The sequence below is a fragment of the Eptatretus burgeri genome, chromosome 4 (assembly GCF_056783735.1).
Source record: "Eptatretus burgeri isolate ZD-2024b chromosome 4, Ebu_testis_v1, whole genome shotgun sequence".
In the NCBI taxonomy this organism is placed as follows: domain Eukaryota; kingdom Metazoa; phylum Chordata; class Myxini; order Myxiniformes; family Myxinidae; genus Eptatretus; species Eptatretus burgeri.
The window spans coordinates 37,575,561-37,594,192 of NC_140964.1; the positions used below are offsets into that span (position 1 = coordinate 37,575,561).

The 18,632-nt window shown below is 46.5% G+C and overlaps 1 protein-coding gene across 1 annotated transcript in view; it reads left to right on the forward strand.

The window, feature by feature from the left end:
* Nucleotides 1-4,495: 4,495 nt before the first annotated feature.
* LOC147027827 (sodium/calcium exchanger 3-like) overlaps nt 4,496-18,632 on the forward strand; it is a 102,207-nt gene continuing 88,070 nt past the window's right edge. The window contains exon 1 of the mRNA XM_085877448.1: nt 4,496-4,640. The gene's annotated coding sequence lies outside the window, so the exon portion shown is untranslated. The remainder of the gene's footprint in view (nt 4,641-18,632) is intronic.

The window sequence follows — 18,632 nt, forward strand, 5'->3', positions numbered from 1 at the left end:
TCAAAGTAAAGAGGAAATTCTAACTGAAGATGAAATTCTAATTATAAAGAAAATTCGAACTAAAGAGGAAATTCAGATTAAAGATGAAATTCTGATTAAAGAAGGAATTCTTACGAGAGAGGAAATTCAAACAAGGAATGAAATTCAAAGTAAAGAGAAAATTCTTACAAGTAAGGGAATTTATCCTTATGATTATATGGATTCATTTATGAGATTTAAAGAAACACAACTTCCTTCAAAAGAAAGTTTCTATAATAACCTTTATGAAGAAGAGATAAGTGATAAGGAATATAAACACGCACAAGAAATATGGAAAATATTTAAGATAAAGAACCTTGGAGAATATCATGATTTATATCTAAAAACAGATGTTTTATTGTTAGCTGATGTGTTTGAGGCTTTTAGAACACTCTGTCATAATAAAAATTGTTATGGATTAGACCCTGCCCACTATTTCACAGCTCCTGGTTTAGCTTGGAGTGCAATGTTGAAAATGACAAAACAAGATATAGATTTAATCAGTGATGTTGATATGCTTTTGATGATTGAGAAGTCCAAGAGAGGTGGAATATCACAAGTATGTTCAAAAAGATATGCTAAAGCAAATAATAAATATCTTCCAAATTATAAGAGTGAAAAAGATAGTAATTATTTGATGTATTTTGATGCTAATAATTTGTATGGATGGGCAATGTCTCAATCTCTGCCTTATGGTAAATTAGAGTGGGTGGAAGAAAAGGATTATGAAAAGGCTTTGATGAATATTGTTATTTCTTCTCAAGAGGAATTGAATGACGAAGAAGAAGGTTATTATTTTGAAGTTGATTTGAGGTACCGAGTGATCTTCATAATAAGCATAAAGATCTTCCTTTGCATGTGAGAAAGAAACTCCAAAGAAAGAATGGTTAAGTGATTATCATAAAAGTTTTAATATTAAAGGCAAATCAACAGAAAAGTTATTAACAACATTCTATGATAAAGAGGGATATGTTTTACATCAGAGAAGCTTAAAACAGTTTTTGAGAGAAGGATTGAGAGTAGCTAAAATTCATAGAGTTTTAAAATTTAAACAAAGTCCTTGGGTGAAAAAGTATATTCAATTCAATACAGATATGAGAGCAAATACCAAAGTAAAATTTGAAGGGGACTTTTATAAATTAATGAATAATGCTGTATTTGGAAAGACTATGGAAAATGTTAGAAACAGGCAAAACATTAGATTCGCAACATCTTGGAAAGAAGCTTCGAGATTGATAAATAAACCAAGTTTTGAGAGAGAAGAGGTTTTTTCAGAGAACTTTTCTGCAATTCATATGAAAAAGGAAAGTATTGTAATGGATAAACCAATTTATATTGGAACAGCAGTTCTTGATTTATCAAAGATATTGATGTATGATTATTTGTATAATGACTTAAAGAAAGAGTATGGTGAAAATGTTTCATTGTTGTATATGGATACTGATAGTTTTATCCTAGATATAAAAACTGATGATGTTTATGAAGATATGAAGAAAAATATTGGAGTATATGATACAAGTAATTTCAGCAAGAAGAGTGAGTTATTTTCCAAAAGAATGAAAAGGTTATTGGTAAGTTTAAGGATGAGTTGGGTGGAAAAGTAATGAGTGAGTTTATTGGATTGAGAGCAAAGGCATATGCTTATAAGTATGGTGAACAGATTGATAAGAGGTTAAAGGGAATAAAGAAATATGTAATAAAGAAATCAATAACTTTTAGAAATTATTATAATTGTTTGATGAATAAGAAAGAAGAATATAGGAAAATGAATACAATAAGAAGTTATAAACATAACATATATAGTGAAGAAGTAAATAAAAAGGCATTAGGAGCCTTTGATGATAAGAGATTTATTTTAGATAATGGAATAGATTGTGTTCCATATGGATATTGTATGATAGAGTGTATAAAATAGATTATGTTTTAACGATGGGAAGATGGGTTAGGGTTTTTCAAGGGCTACCTGCTTTTTCACAATATATAAATGGTTAAACCAAGTATTAATCAAACTAAAGAGTGGAGAAAATCTCAGTCTTGGTATATAAATGGAAAACATAATGAATGTGAAAAATATCAAATAAGTCTTATTGAAAAAATAACTAAAACAAAGGTAAATAAAACAAATAAGCTTAATTAATTTAAAAACTAGTAAGTTAGAGGATGTAAAGAAAAAATGAATATCCTTGAATGGACTGAAAACTTTGATGGTTATCAATTGAACAATGAAAAAACAATTTACTATAATCTCAAAATGATATGTGGCTCAGGAGGTGGTCAGATGAGAGCATTAAGAGAAGTTTATCATTTCGTAATGGCACAAATGGGGTATCTTAAAAAAATATAAAGATTCAAATGTTTTGTTTGTCAATATTTTAGATGGGGATTATTGTGCAAAGAAAATTAAACTATTGAAGGAATTTGAGAATGAACAAATCTTTATAGGTTCAATGAGTGAGCTGTTCAACCCCCAGGTGTTCAATTCAATGAGGTTCAACCTCCAAGTTAAAAGGGGAGACAAATAAATATACCTTGGGATAAAAAGGGGGTTTATTTTTAGGGAAAAAAAAAAAAAAATCGCTGAAAATCCCCCATTCATTTACATGGGGAAAAGTGAGCCAGAATCAGTATTCTTACCCTACTTATATATATATATATATATATATATATATATATATATATATTTCATTTATTACAATATTATTGATATCTCCGATCTCTTGACGATGTCTTGGCCCTGTGCCTTTTCTGGTTTTCATCAATGATCTCTCAGATTCTCTGGAAAATCCTCTTTATCTCTTTGCTGATGACTCCACCCTCTGCCGTACCATCTGTCATTCCTCAGACTGGCAAGCAGCAGCCTCTTCACTCTCTGCAGATCTGGATAAAATCACAAGCTGGTCTCACACCTGGAACATGTCTTTCAACCCTGACAAATCTCACACTCTCACTATGTCTCTCCGAAAGGACCGTCTGGAACCCACCCCCCCCCCCACCCCGAATCTACTTTCTCAACGATCCTCTTGAAGAAGTCCTTTCATTCAAGCTTTTCAGTCTCACCATCTGTCATTATCTTTCCTGGGAAAGCCACATTTCCAAGCTGGCCTCCAAAGCCAGTTGCTGACGGGCATCCTCAATCATGCAAATTCCTTCCTTGGCACACCTGAGCTTCTGACCACATACAAAGCTTTCGTCCGCAGCCTGATGGAATCCCCTTTCGGTTGGTGCTCCTGCCTCACACCTTTCACCTTTCTCGGTTTCACGCTGTGGAAACCAAGGCATTTAGGATTATTGGTATCTCCCAAGATGAAACCGAATCTTTGGGTCTCTCACTCACTCACCACAGGCAGCTCTGTGGTCTTTCAGTCTTCTACCATTTCATTTCCAGCCTTGCCCCCCCCCTTGCTCAGTTTGTGATCTGTCGCCCCCCCCTCTTCCACCCCATACTTCCTGAGGGTGCTCAAGGTGCGCCAGCAACCACCTTCTGGTGAAACTACCAAAATCAAGGATCGCTGCTCACCTTCACTCTTTCATTCCTCTTTTTCCCACCTTTGGAACAAACTCCCACTCTCTTCAATCCTACTCTTCCCTCCAGGTCTTCAAAACAGCAGTTCACCACCATCTCTTATCTTCCCCCATCCAAAACCACCAACCTCTCCAACCCCCGTTAATCCACTCCAAGCCCACCTCCTTCAAATTCCCTGCTTTCCTTCCTGAAAGTCCCTGTAATGTCCATCTTGTATTCCCCATGTTCCCCACCGTATCCCTCTCCCTTCCACAGATCTCCTCCTGTCTCTGTTCCCCACTGTTTTGTGCTTCCCTCTTCCGCCACTCTCATCTCCTGCTTCCTTTGTTGTACATTCTGTGTGCTCGCTCTTTTACGAGCCTCGACATTGTGTGAAAAAAAAAATTGTGCAAAAGAAATGTTTGTATTGTGATTGGTGTAAATCATAACAACACAGCAACTCATGTCCAATCATTATTCTCAATTAAAACAAGCCTGTGTTTCTGTGGCGATGTGTGGTGAGGCGAGTGTATGTATCTTATTAGTGAGGTGGTAACCTCTGATCGTCAAATATAGACTCAAATGAGCTGTTAATTAAGACCTTAACATGATCGGTAAAATCAGTGAAGGGGGAGTCACGTGACCTCTCAAATGCGCCAATCATTCAAAAAACGAACGTAGTACAAATACAACCTTTACATCGACTTAAAGGTAATTTTACTGCTCATCGACAGACGTAACTCTCAAGGGCGAAAAAAAAGGTTTGGAGAAAAAAAGGTTGCCATCTTAGCTAGCTCACTTCACCGAATATACACCTCAAATATACACACATCATATCGTTTAAAAGAACCAAGTCAACATCGTGATTTGATTTTTGATCGCAAATTTATTGTACATATTTCATTCGTTTCATCGTAAATGTCTCACCTCAAATGAGAAATCTTTTAGACTGTGTATTCTTGGGAGAAACGGGAATTCAGTGTAAAAAAAAAAATCAGTGGTGACAAATCGTCGTGGGTGGAGCCGGTAACCTTGGCAACCATGAAATTTTTTTTTGTTATCGCAACAAGTTCGAATTGCGAACATATACTCCGTGGGAGTTCATTCCTCCAAGTCTCAGGTGAGCGATAGCTCGGACGACAGATCGTTTTGAAATCTTGTAATACTTTAAGATTTTCATCGCATCAGAAAAAGAAACCAGAACACCTCACAAGAGTGAGGCGACTTTCATATCATCACTTGCGACTTCATTTTGCGTTGGGCATCGCCCATCGCATTTACTGTTATTATTATTTATTAATAATTTCAAGAAAATGGGCCCAAAGGGCTGTTTCACGGTCCAAAGGGCCGGAATCGCACTTTGTGGCCAGTTAATACCTGGGGAATGTTCTCTAGAATATACCTGTCCAGTTTGGTTCAGTTCCGTTCACTATTAACCAAGAAATAACAATTTTAAGAAAATGGTTCCAAAGGGCCGGAAATCGCACTTTGGGGCCAGTTAATACCTGGGGAATGGTCTCTAGAATATACCTGTCTAGTTTGGTTCAGTTTCGTTCACTATTAACCGAGAAATAACAATTTTAAGAAAATGGTTCCAAAGGGCCGGAAATCGCACTTTGGGGCCAGTTAATACCTGGGGAATGGTGTCTAGAATATACCTGTCAAGTTTGTTTTGGTTCCGTTTACTATTAACCGAGAAATAACAATTTTAAGATAATGGTTCCAAAGGGCCGGAATCGCACTTTGTGGCCAGTTAATACCTGAGGAATGGTGTCCAGAATATACCTATCCAGTTTGGTTCAGTTCCGTTCACTATTAACCGAGAAATAACAATTTTAAGAAAATTACCGAGAAATAACAATTTTAAGAAAATGGACCGAAAGGGCCGTTTCTCAGCCCAAAGGGCCAGAATCGCACTTTGTGGCCAGTTAATACCTGGGGAATGGTCTCTCGAATATACCTGTCAAGTTTGGTTTGGTTCCGTTCACTATTAACCGAGAAATAACAATTTTAAGAAAATGGGCCCAAAGGGCCGGAATCGCACTTTGGGCTCAGTTAATACCTGGGGAATGGTCTCTAGAATATACCTATCCAGTTTGGTTCAGTTTCGTTCACTATTAACCGAGAAATAACAATTTTAAGAAAATGGCCCCGAAGGGCTGGAATCGCACTTTGGGGCCAGTTAATACCTGGGGAATGGTCTCTAGAATATACCTGTCCAGTTTGGTTCAGTTCCGTTCACTATTAACCGAGAAATACCAATTTTAAGAAAATTACCGAGAAATAACAATTTTAAGAAAATTACCGAGAAATAACAATTTTAAGAAAATGGACCGAAAGGGCCGTTTCTCAGCCCAAAGGGCTAGAATCGCACTTTGTGGCCAGTTAATACCTGGGGAATGGTCTCTAGAATATACCTGTCCAGTTTGGTTCAGTTCCGTTCACTATTAACCGAGAAATACCAATTTTAAGAAAATTACCGAGAAATAACAATTTTAAGAAAATGGACCGAAAGGGCCGTTTCTCAGCCCAAAGGGCCAGAATCGCACTTTGGGGCCAGTTAATACCTGGGGAATGGTCTCTCGAATATACCTGTCAAGTTTGGTTTGGTTCCGTTCACTATTAACCGAGAAATAACAATTTTAAGAAAATGGGCCCAAAGGGCTGGATCGCACTTTGGGCTCAGTTGATGCCTGGGGAATGGTGTCTAGAACATACCTGTCCAGTTTGGTTCAGTTCCGTTCACGAATAACCGAGAAATAACAATTTAAAGAAAATGGCCCCGAAGGGCTGGAATCGCACTTTGGGGCCAGTTAATACCTGGGGAATGGTCTCTAGAATATACCTGTCCAGTTTGGTTCAGTTCCGTTCACTATTAACCGAGAAATACCAATTTTAAGAAAATTACCGAGAAATAACAATTTTAAGAAAATGGACCGAAAGGGCCGTTTCTCAGCCCAAAGAGCCAGAATCGCACTTTGGGGCCAGTTAATACCTGAGGAATCGTCTCCAGAATATACCTGTCCAGTTTGTTTTGGTTCCGTTCACTATTAACCGAGAAATAACAATTTAAAGAAAATGGGCCAAAATGGGCCGTTCCTTTGCCTGAAGGACCGCAATCACACTTTGGGCTCAGTTAATGCCTGCGCGTCAGTTAATGCCTGCGCATCAGTTAATGCCTGCGCATATGTATCGAGTATATGTCTGTCAATTTTCATCGAATTATGTTCAAGAATAATGGAGAAATAGACGTTCAAATGAACTGTACACAAGAAAAGAGAGAACGCGAGCGGGGCTTAGACCCCGTGGGGTGGAAGACCCCACGGGGTAAAAAGATTCACTCACAGGTGAGATATATTTCATTTAAATTACAATATTATTGATATCTCCGATCTCTTAACGATGTCTTATCTCAGGGGCCATTCAAAAATTACGTACCTAGTGTGTGGGGGCTGGTGTTTGGAGTTTGGTGGGGATGGGTGTATGTACACTTACAAGGGGTTGGGGGTGTTTCTAGAGCCGCTATGTTAGAACCTTTTTCGTAACATATTTAAACGAGATTATGAAGGACTTTTTTGGACGTTCCTGGGTGAGCTTTCCCAGAACCTTGAATGAGGTTCTGATTGAGCATTTCTCTGTTAGCCATGTATTTGCCGAGAGATGTCATTGTAAGCTGGTCAATGGAAGAAGAAGAAAAAAGTGATGCCACTTCCTTTAGAAGAGGAAGAATAGGCTGTAGAAGGAAAATAGGTTGTCCATCTATAATCTATATGTATATTTTTATATAAAACCGAAATGTTTTTTTGTTTGTGACCTTCCTGCTTTGAGCTCCCAAAGTTAATTCACGACAAAACTTTCTACGATCAGATTTTTAACCACGATGCACCAAAAAGGCAAGTTAAACAGTCATGAGGAGGTCATTTGGCTCATTATTGTCGTGTTGCACTCCAGAGTTAATTTACTTACAAACATGAGGTAATTTATTTACTACAGTTTCACTCCTTTACATCCTGTATGGCCTGTAGACCCCATTAGACCCTTTACACCCCTTAGGGCTTAGACACTTTAATACCCATTGAGAACCTTTTGAGATGTATAGACCGTCTTCGACCCTTTAGATACTTTTCAGACCTATAGACCTTTAAAGACCCTTTGGATAATTTCAGACAATTTGGACACTTCAGACTGCTTTAGCTTTTTCGCCCTTAGACCCTTTCGACATTTCGACCCATTTAAGACCCTCAGACCCTTTAAACACTTTAGACCTCTTTTTGACCTCTGAAGACCCTTAAGCCACTCTAGACCCCTTTAGAAAATCGATAGATATTCCCCTGAAAATCGTTACTGACGACCTTTTTTGTGTGCCATTCGTGTCGCATCAAAAGTTGCGATGACAAATCTAAACTGATATCCCAAAGTGAAATTGATGTAGAAAAAGTGAAATTGAAACGACTGATATATGGATCATCGAATGGGAAAACAAAATGAAATGCTGTTCAAAATACTGAATGGAAATTGCCAAAAGCAAAGCCATGGAGAGTATAGAGAGAGAGGCGAGTTGGGGACTGAAGAAGCGATGTGGAGAAGGATATGTGCCTGTAGGTGGTCGGTTGGCATGGAAAGAACTTTGGTGGTCTCCTGTCAGGCAGTAAGCCCAAAACATGCCTGAATTTGTTTCCCAACCGAACTTTCACATCACCCTCACTCCCAAGCAGTACTTTGGAGGTACAACAAGCGTGGTTTGGAAATCTTTGCTGGTGGAATGGAACAAGGTTTCCAATATTACCAGCTCTACCGACTATGATGTCAGCACACCTGAATATTTACACTGAATTCCTGTTATATATATATATATATATATATATATATATATATATATATATATATATATATATATATATATATATATATATATATATATAGCCCCCCCTGCTCTCTCTGCGATTTGTCCCCACCACATTTCCACAGGGCGCTCAAGGTCCGCCAACAACCCCCTTCTGGTAAAACTACCAAAATCACGAATCACTGCTCATCTTCACTCTTTCATTCCTCTTTTTTCCTGCCTTTGGAATAAACTTCCTCACTCTATTCTTTCCCATTCTTCCCTCCAGGCTTTCAAAACAGCTGTTCACCACCACCTCTTATCTTCCCCCATCCAAATCCTCGATCTTTTCTACCCCCGATAATCCACCCAAGCCCACTTCCTTCAATTCCCCTGCTTTCTTTCCTGAAAGTCCCTGTAATGTCCATCTTCTCTTCGCCATGTTCCCCGTCCCATCCCCATCCCTCTCCCTTCCACAGTTCACCTAATGTGTCTGTTCCCCACTGTCTTGTCCCTTCCACTCCCGCCCCTCTTGTCTCATGCCTCCTTGCTGTGAGTTGTGTGTTAGCTCTCATACGAGCCTCGACCAAGGTATACAAAAAAAAAAATATATATATATATATATGCATGCATACATACAATAGATATAATTTTATGCTGAAGGGGGGGGGATCCCTCCCTGGCTCGACTGTAGTAAGTGTCGCATGGTCCATTTGTTTTGAGTAGGTTAGATTGCCATGTAACTTGGACCTGTAAGAGTAAGTCGTTTGTTAAAATTTGACGCTGAGGAGGCAGTGTATGTAATATATAGACAAGATATTTAGAGTAATATTTTATACGTAAGCACCTCTTATTTGTGGGCAAGGCTAGGTGATTACTCCCCATCACAGACACACATGTGTTATATGTGTGCGACACCGGCCGTTCAGATGTCTCTGTCCAGTGTGTGCCAGCCATGGCGTCACAGTATGCTGTGGATCCAGAAGTGGCAATGGTTTATTTTTATTGGGGCCACTTCATGGGTGGGATGCCCAGAAGACAACTCCACCCAAGAAGAAGAGAGGACGACAAGAAGGGCCTCAGAGATAGAGGAGAGACATGAGAACACAACATGCACAGAGTAAAAAGACGCACGTGGAGGAGGAAAAGATGGGGGGCAGACCAAGGAGGTCTTATCTGGAAAGGACAAAGATGACCACAAGGGCTGGTTGAGGGGCTGATTATTGCTGGTGCTCCCTGTGGCTGGTTCACTTCATCGTGTTCTATTTTAGCTTTATTCATCTTTGGACTAATTTTGTCACTGGCTGTCATCATCTCGCACCTGGTTTCCAAAGCAGGCTGCATAAGTCTTGTGTTCATCCTACACATCTTAGACAAACGGAAGTGCCACCTGTAATCTTATCTTGTTGTAAACGTTTGTTCTGTGGTGCCTCGAGTGGGTTAGGTTTCATACTTTATTTCTCACCATTTTATATAAGTTAGCATATCCCCATTTCCCACTTTGTGTATTTCCGCATTTAATATAATTACAATTGCAATGAAAATCAGTTGAAAAACAATTAAAAAGCGCACTTAATATTTGAAATGTAAAAATCTTGCTATTATTGTGATAAGCACCTTTATATATATAACAGAAGGAATGAAATCGTTCTATACAGCGTGGCAAGGGGCCGCAAAAGAATGATGTAAAATAAGAAGAACTTAGCTTTCAGCGTTCGGCGTTCGGCACAAAATGCCATGGTGGGCGGAAATGACGTCTTTCGTTAGTTCGTACATGAGAGGGGAGCGTTTCTTGTTTTTTTTCGTCAAGCAATAAATTCAATGGTTTTCACATATATAACACATTAGTTTCACAAATTTCCATCAAATACTTGGGTATTTCCATGAATTGTCACCATTTCCATCTAGGTTACATACTGTCATCTACCGGATGGCCATCATTGGCTCACTTGAGGCACATGGGGGGGACACCGAGGACATTTCAAACTCGGTGCAATTGTATACAGCTCACGCACTGTAATTACAGGGAATATGCACACAGCTGTACAGTATTGCTACTGGCCAAGAAGTCTCCTGGGATATCGGGCACAATCCTGACCAGGTTGCCACTCGAACAAAGGAATACTCAAATGACTCAATAATCCTAATAAGCTGGTACTCATTTTACCAACCTCAGAAGGATGACAGGCTGAGTTAAGTCAACCCCACCTGGTAGTAATTCAATTGAAAAGCAGGATTTAAACTCAGGACCCTGGGATCCCAAGCCCACCACCCCAACCATTATGCGAACAACAGGCACATATGCATACATATTGTTGCGGATTCGCGCCCGCCGGCGTGCGGACGGCCACGTAACTCGAATCGCGGCACGTCGCCCACCGGACGGACAATCCAGTCGTGACCCTCTCGGACTAACGCCGGGAACTAGTCACGGGTGGACCTTTCGGTCTCACCACGATCGTGCCAATCGGCCCCCGCGTGGGATAGGGTTGCTCGCCAAATTCGACCTACCTAAGTACCCACACGGAGGGTAGACCGGGCGATCGCACCTCGCCGCAGGTCGACTTCGGACACGGGCCACTTTAAGCGACCCGTTCCGTACTATCGGGATAACCGAGCGGTGTTATTCGTCGGCCTCGACGGTTCGATTAATTATCGGGCGTTTTAGCCCACGACCAACCCTTTACGTGAAGCAAGATGGAGATTCAATGAAAGAAAAGACGAAGCGAAGCGGGAAAACAGTTCAACAATAAGCACATTTATTTCGCGATGAACGGAAAGCACACATATACAATTACACCAAAAGCAAATGTAATAGAAGAAGACTGCAATATTACACAAAAAGCAAATGCAACAATGCAGATCTAACCGACTACCGGGCACACGGCAACACTTTTACAATTTTACTTCACAGACGGCGCCGACAACACATATTCCCAAAGCAAAAGAAAAAGAACCACCCTCCAGGATGAGGCGGGCCTGGGGCCGAGACCGGGTCGGGCCTACCGTCTGATGATGAGACGCAGAGCGGCGGTGGCGCCTCAACTCCGCGGGCCTCGCGGACAGTGTCTGGTAGGGGGTGGGAAAGGGGCCCCCTTTGTCGCACTATCTCAGCGCGGGGGAAACAGGAGGGGGTTGCTGATGCTCGGGGGAAGGAGGATATCACCCTGTCTCGGGTCCCACGGCGAGCGTCTCCTCCTCGACCTCGGTCGCGTTGCTGGCCTCTCCCTCTGCAGTTCCCGGCACCGACGCGAGCACCCCCTCGTCCGTCTTCGCCGCCGCCACCTCTCCACAGCTCCGTCTACTCGCCCTCTCCGTCTCCTCTCTTGGCTCGTCCCAACTCTTCACTCTTGACTTCTCCCACTTCTTTCCAGCTCCACCGACGACTCTCTTGAACTCCGCACAACTGTCTTTACTGACGAACGCAGCCGTTTATATAAGCCCCGTGGCTTCGCTCTTTCACCCTTGACCCTTTGCCTCCGACCCTTCACCTCTAACTGGCGCCCCATTGGACCGAGGAAAAGTGGGCGTGAATGCTTTTTGATCCATGAATTTGCATATAGCGACCGCCCTCCAACGCCCTGGAGGCGGGGCCAAATCGCCCCTCGCTCACCGATTGGACGGAACAAAAGTGGGCGCGAGTCGTTTTTGATCCGTTTTTCTTCGGAAAGTCTGTGATGTCTCTGAATACGCTGCTCGGTGCGCGCCCTGCACGAGTCCAGTATCGGTGCCCACAAGTGGCGCGAGATGGTGTGGATGCGATGGTGGCTAGTTGTGACGGTAAAGGTCGTGGCTGTTGTTGTGAAGCGGCGTTGTGGTTGGTGGTTGTTGTTGTGAAGCGGCGTTGTGGTTGGTGGTTGTTGTGAAGCGGCGTTGTGGTTGGTGGTTGTTGTTGCGAAGCGGCGTTGTGGTTGGTGGTTGTTGTGAAGCGGCGTTGTGGTTGGTGGTTGTTGTGAAGCGGCGTTGTGGTTGGTGGTGGTAGTAATGGCGGCTGGTCCAAAATAAAGATAGTAAAAGAAAAACGGCTATCCTGAAGAGTCGCAGCCCGACTGAATGACATTTATTCCCTCGAGACAACGGGTTTGGGCCTAACTACACATATACTTACAGAGATATCTCACCTAAGGGACCTGAATGGTGGTTTGTGAATTTGGTCAACCACAACACTACCCCCTCCCCTTTTTACAGACTCGTCCCGAGTCGTCAAATTTTCGTGTGCCATCATGTGTAGTTTTCCCCTAGTACATTTTACCTACGGATCCCTGAGTGCGACATTCATGGTATTCGTGTCCCCAAAATAAATAACCTGAGGGCTGAGTAACTACCTAAACAAACTCACTCACACGGACGACTTAAATAAAATTGCCGGCGCTAAGACAAACATGCCGGGGGCGCACTCATATTTACAGTACATCTTACCTTAACTTACGAATTTTACACTAAACCATGGCCCAGGATCACTGAACTCTGCAAAAAGAAAACAGTTAGCAGGGAGCCAGGCTGCTCGCATGCAGTCTCTGGCTCAAACAATGCAGGTGACAGGGAACGTGGCCGGCTGCTCACACGCAGTCCAAGGCCTTCCCTTTTGAACTGAACGCAGTGAACCACAACGGTGCATGGGCTGCACAAATGCAGTCTCCGTGCCAGCTCAAGTGGCACACGCAATGAACACAACGAATGGATGGATGAATGGTTTGAACTGAACGCCGTGAACCACAACGGTGCATGGGCTGCACAAATGCAGTCTCCGTGCCAGCTCAAGTGGCACACGCAATGAACACAACGAATGGATGGATGAATGGTTTGAACTGAACGCAGTGAACCACAACGGTGCATGGGCTACACAAACGTAGTCTCCGTGCCAGCTCAAGTGGCACACGCAATGAACACAACGAATGGATGGATGAATGGTTTGAACTGAACGCAAACACGGTGCACGGGCCGCCACTGCAGGCCCATGTTGTAGCTGCCAACAGGGCAGTTCTTGCAGCTTGCAAACTCTCACCTTGATCCTGGCGCACATGGAAATGAACAGGGGGGGGGGGGCAAAGCAAAAATTGAACGGGGCTGGTGAACAGGGGCAGTGGGCATGGCATGGCAAAGGCAGCAGGCAAACACAGCCCGCAGAAGAAGGCCGCTGCAGGCAAACACAGCCGGCAGATGAACTGGCCGGCACAGGCCTTGAAGTACCACAGCTGCAGATGATCCGGCCGGCACAGGCCTTGCAGCAACACAACAGCTGCCGATGAAGTGGGCCGGCACAGGCCTTGAAGAAAAACAGCCAGCCGGCAGATGAAGTTGGCCAGCCTTTGCCGTTCAGTGGAGGTTGGTGGAGGGAGTGCGGTGGTGCTGGCCACTCGGAAGGCGGGCTCGGACCTACCCTACGGTCTCCCTCCCAACCTATCGCCTTTGCCTGTCATTGTCTATACCCACTCCCTTAATTTGTCAAACCCCAATTTAGCCCCAACTTTTTTTTTTTTTTTTTTACTTCCCCACTATAAATCGTCCCCTAACCCCCTTTATCGTCCTTGTTCGGCTAACCTATCCTGTCACCTAGCCTACTCCCAACCCCTACGTTCCCTTCCCGGAGGGGAACAAGGGAGAGCTAGCGTCCTGTGTCGAGGCCCAACGAAGCCTCAGGATGGTCTCCCCAGAGTTCAGCGATCTATAACCAAAGTGGGTCCAGCGGCCCACAACGAGAGCGAGGGGATGGATGGTGCGGAGGGGTACACTTCCTAATCTACTCTAACCATTTAACTGTTAAACTACCCCGGGGCTTTCAACAAGCGCCTCGCGCTTAAACTATTGGTTCTAACAACCCAGATTCCCGTCGCCTGTGTTGGTGTCCTCACAATTTCGGGCCTCGCCCCCCAATTTTCTCTCCGTGCCCTCACACGGTCTCATGGCTGGGACACGTGGCTCCCTTTGGCAGGCACGACCCTCTGCCGATTCTCCGACGATGGCACCCCCGGGCACTACACTGCCTCCGAGCCTACCAGCTCCCTAACACCGGGGAGTGCCCCCCATGGCACCTCCCCTGAAACGCACACGTGGCAGGCTGGCTTCCCAGGCCCCTTTCCGAGGGTCACCCGTGCCCACAACACTGCCCACGCGGCTAATGGCGCCCCGGGCCCCCGCAACAAGCAGGCGCACCCGTGCCCACTACGCTATCCCGGCCCCCCATGGGCCCTTGGCCTACCACGGCCGACTAGCCTGGTGCCCGGGGTACCCACTCAGCGATACTCACCTTTCGCAGCCACGCTCCCAGCCCGTCAACAGGGCTCCTGCACCACTCCAAATGGGTTTCGAGCCTACACTCCCACCAACAACAAAACGACCTCCATTTTGTAATTTAACTAACCCCCTAACTCACTCTACACTGACCCCGGGGGTCCCTTGGGCGGGAGTCACTCCTCCCCCCAATCACTCATCGCACCATGCAGTCCCCATTCGCTCCATTCACACAGACCCGCTGGCCTCACTCACTCACCAAGCACATGCTTCCACTTCACTCACCAACTCTTCAACACACACACCACTGAACTCTGCCATCCTTCTAACTACCTCCCCTAACTAACTCGTGCTCCCACGTCGTCCCTTAAACTATAGCACGTTCCTTTTAACACTACGTCGCTAAACTACATCCCCTCTACACATTCACCAGTCTGTCCATGTCCTCAAAATCAAAAAAATAACTTTCCCAACCTAAAGCTCACTAAATCCCTCCACCTAATCCATTCCACGGGCCCCATGAGGACTTACCCCTGCCCCATGGAGCCGGTCTTGCTAAGCTAACCCTTCCCCCTAACTAGTTTCCATCCTGTGCCCAGGTAAGGGGGTCTTCCACCCCTTGCCCAGGAATCCTGTGCACCCGAAAGTGAGGCTTGCTTTTTTTTTTTTTTTACATGCGCAGCACCAGCGCGGCAACTCGCGCACTTTGCACCTGCCCGTGACGTCATGCAGCTGCACGTGTTCCTCGTCCCTCCTTGGACGGTACCATCCGGCAGGGATACCCCTCCTGCCGGATTCCAACCCCACGTGCAGCCATGGCGTCACCGTGCGCATAAAAAAACACAAGCCCCACGTCTCGAGGGGTTCCCCACGCGAACACATGTGCTCTGCCCGTTGGAGCTTCACACACACGCCCGCGTGAAGAACCCGTCCGGTCCAAATCCGTAATCCTGCCTAAACTTTGTCCGTCCGCGGGATCGGCAAATCCACCGCTGGCGTTTCCGGACCGGGACTTCACTCTCGCAAGCGAGCACGTGGGGGCCTCGTGCGTTGCACAGCACGGACCTCGTGCTCACTGCTGGGTGAACCCGGCACGGTCCCCGAAACAACTACAGCCGCTACTCGGCTTTCTTTCTTCTGTCGCCGTCGTCGCCATTCCACACACGCACTCCCGCGTGTTACGACGCTAACACACCTCACCATTACATTCACACCGGGAGACGCGGCTGCGTGCTCCCGCATGCCAACCGACATCTCCCTTACATACCGCTCTCTCACACACACGGTCTCCCTTGCATAAACCATACCACTCACACGTGGTGCTCCATTCATACAAACCACTCCACTCACACCCGCGGGGGAACTCACCCGCGGTGCCTCACTCACACACCGTGCCTCACTCACACACGCGGGGACACTCACCCGCGGTGCCTCATCCACACACCGTCCCTCACTCACACATGCGGGGGAACTCACCCGCGGTGCCTCATCCACACTGGCCGTTTTATCCACACACACGGCCTCTTCCACACACGGTGCCTCATCCACACTGGGCGTGCTGGGAAGCACGTACTCTGGCACCATCGCTACCACACCACTCACACACGGGGTCGCTTCCACACACGGGGACGCACTCACGCCTTGCACCACACACACAGGGACAACTACACTGGGGATTCGTGTCCCCACAAGGGTCTCCGGGGCCTCTATACCCCCCAAGCTCTCCGTGCACCTGTCCACAGCACTCCTCCCCTCAACCTCGCAAAGCACGACCGAACCCACCTGGTCGTGACTCGCCTCAAGGGGGCATACTCCCTCCCCTCGTTCCTGGAGGAGGCCATCCAGGTGCTCGCACCGGGCCTCCACCCAGTCCACCAGCTCACCCTCATTATCCTCCACTACCTCCGTGTGTGTGTGTGCGTCACTTACCCCGTCTTCATCGTGTAGTCTTCCCTCTATCGTTCCCATCTCCCGTGTCTCTGCCAACTCTTCACCCTTTACCTCCCTTGTCTCCACTATTTTTATTTCCTTTGTCGTCACCTCGTGTCTCGTCTCGCACGTTTTGGTCTCCCCATTTAATTTTTCCCTTTCGGTCATCGTCACGACCCTCGCCCAACACGTCCCCCGAATTATTTTGTTACCCGTCTCCACCGCGGGCCCGACAGCCGTTGCACCCCCTCCCAGCTCGTTCGCTCCTACACGTGGAGTCGCCATTTTGAGCTCCCTGCTAACGGCCTTCATGCTCGCCTGCAGGCATCGGCCCATGTTCTGCGTCTCACCCCGCAGCTTTTTCGTTTCTTCCCTCATTTGCTTGTTCATTTGCTGTGCATTCACATCCATCTTTTCGTTCATGCCTTTCATTTCGTTTTTCATTTCGTGTTTCATTGCCGCCAGCATGGCGCATAGCTGGGCCATGTCGGGTGCGCTTGGGTGAGCCGTTTCGGCAAGGGTCGGGGAAGGGTTTTGGTGGAGAGGGGGAGGGGAGGTGTCATACACCGCGGCCGCTGCCGCACCCATTTCGGGCTCTGGGTTCAGTTGGGCGAGTTCGTTTTCCTGTACAACCAACATTTCCTGCACGGGGATTTCATCCTGAGCCATGGATTCTACACATTCTACATCCATTTCTAATACCCCCGGCTCCCGCTCGCCTTGAGACGCCATCTTGCTTCTCTTAAAGGGTTAATTTAGCTCGCTCGTAATTTGGAGGGAATCGGGGGTCGCTCCTCTCACCCCTGGACCGATTCCCGTGAATTTAATTGGAGACAGGAGAGCCCGTTTTCCCGTTCTCCGATACCAGTGCCGCGAGGAGGGCGATGAGTTTGTATCGCACGACCTGACACCAGTGTTGCGGATTCGCGCCCGCCGGCGTGCGGACGGCCACGTAACTCGAATCGCGGCACGTCGCCCACCGGACGGACAATCCAGTCGTGACCCTCTCGGACTAACGCCGGGAACTAGTCACGGGTGGACCTTTCGGTCTCACCACGATCGTGCCAATCGGCCCCCGCGTGGGATAGGGTTGCTCGCCAAATTCGACCTACCTAAGCACCCACACGGAGGGTAGACCGGGCGATCGCACCTCGCCGCAGGTCGACTTCGGACACGGGCCCCTTTAAGCGACCCGTTCCGTACTATCGGGATAACCGAGCGGTGTTATTCGTCGGCCTCGACGGTTCGATTAATTATCGGGCGTTTTAGCCCATGACCAACCCTTTACGTGAAGCAAGATGGAGATTTAATGAAAGAAAAGACGAAGCGAAGCGGGAAAACAGTTCAACAATAAGCACATTTATTTCACGATGAACGGAAAGCACACATATACAATTACACCAAAAGCAAATGTAATAGAAGGCAATGCAATATTACACAAAAAGCAAATGCAACAATGCAGATCTAACCGACTACCGGGCACACGGCAACACTTATACAATTTTACTTCACAGACGGTGCCGACAACACGTATTCCCAAAGCAAAAGAAAAAGAACCACCCTCCAGGATGAGGCGGGCCTGGGGCCGAGACCGGGTCGGGCCTACCGTCTGATGATGAGACGCAGAGCGGCGGTGGCGCCTCAACTCCGCGGGCCTCGCGGACAGTGTCTGGTAGGGGGTGGGAAAGGGGCCCCCTTTGTCGCACTATCTCAGCGCGGGGGGGAAACAGGAGGGGGTTGCTGATGCTCGGGGGAAGGAGGATATCACCCTGTCTCGGGTCCCGCGGCGAGCGTCTCCTCCTCGACCTCGGTCGCGTTGCTGGCCTCTCCCTCTGCAGCTCCCGGCACCGACGCGAGCACCCCCTCGTCCGTCTTCGCCGCCGCCACCTCTCCACAGCTCCGTCTACTCGCCCTCTCCGTCTCCTCTCTTGGCTCGTCCCAACTCTTCACTCTTGACTTCTCCCACTTCTTTCCAGCTCCACCGACGACTCTCTTGAACTCCGCACAACTGTCTTTACTGACGAACGCAGCCGTTTATATAAGCCCCGTGGCTTCGCTCTTTCACCCTTGACCCTTTGCCTCCGACCCTTCACCTCTAACTGGCTCCCCATTGGACCGAGGAAAAGTGGG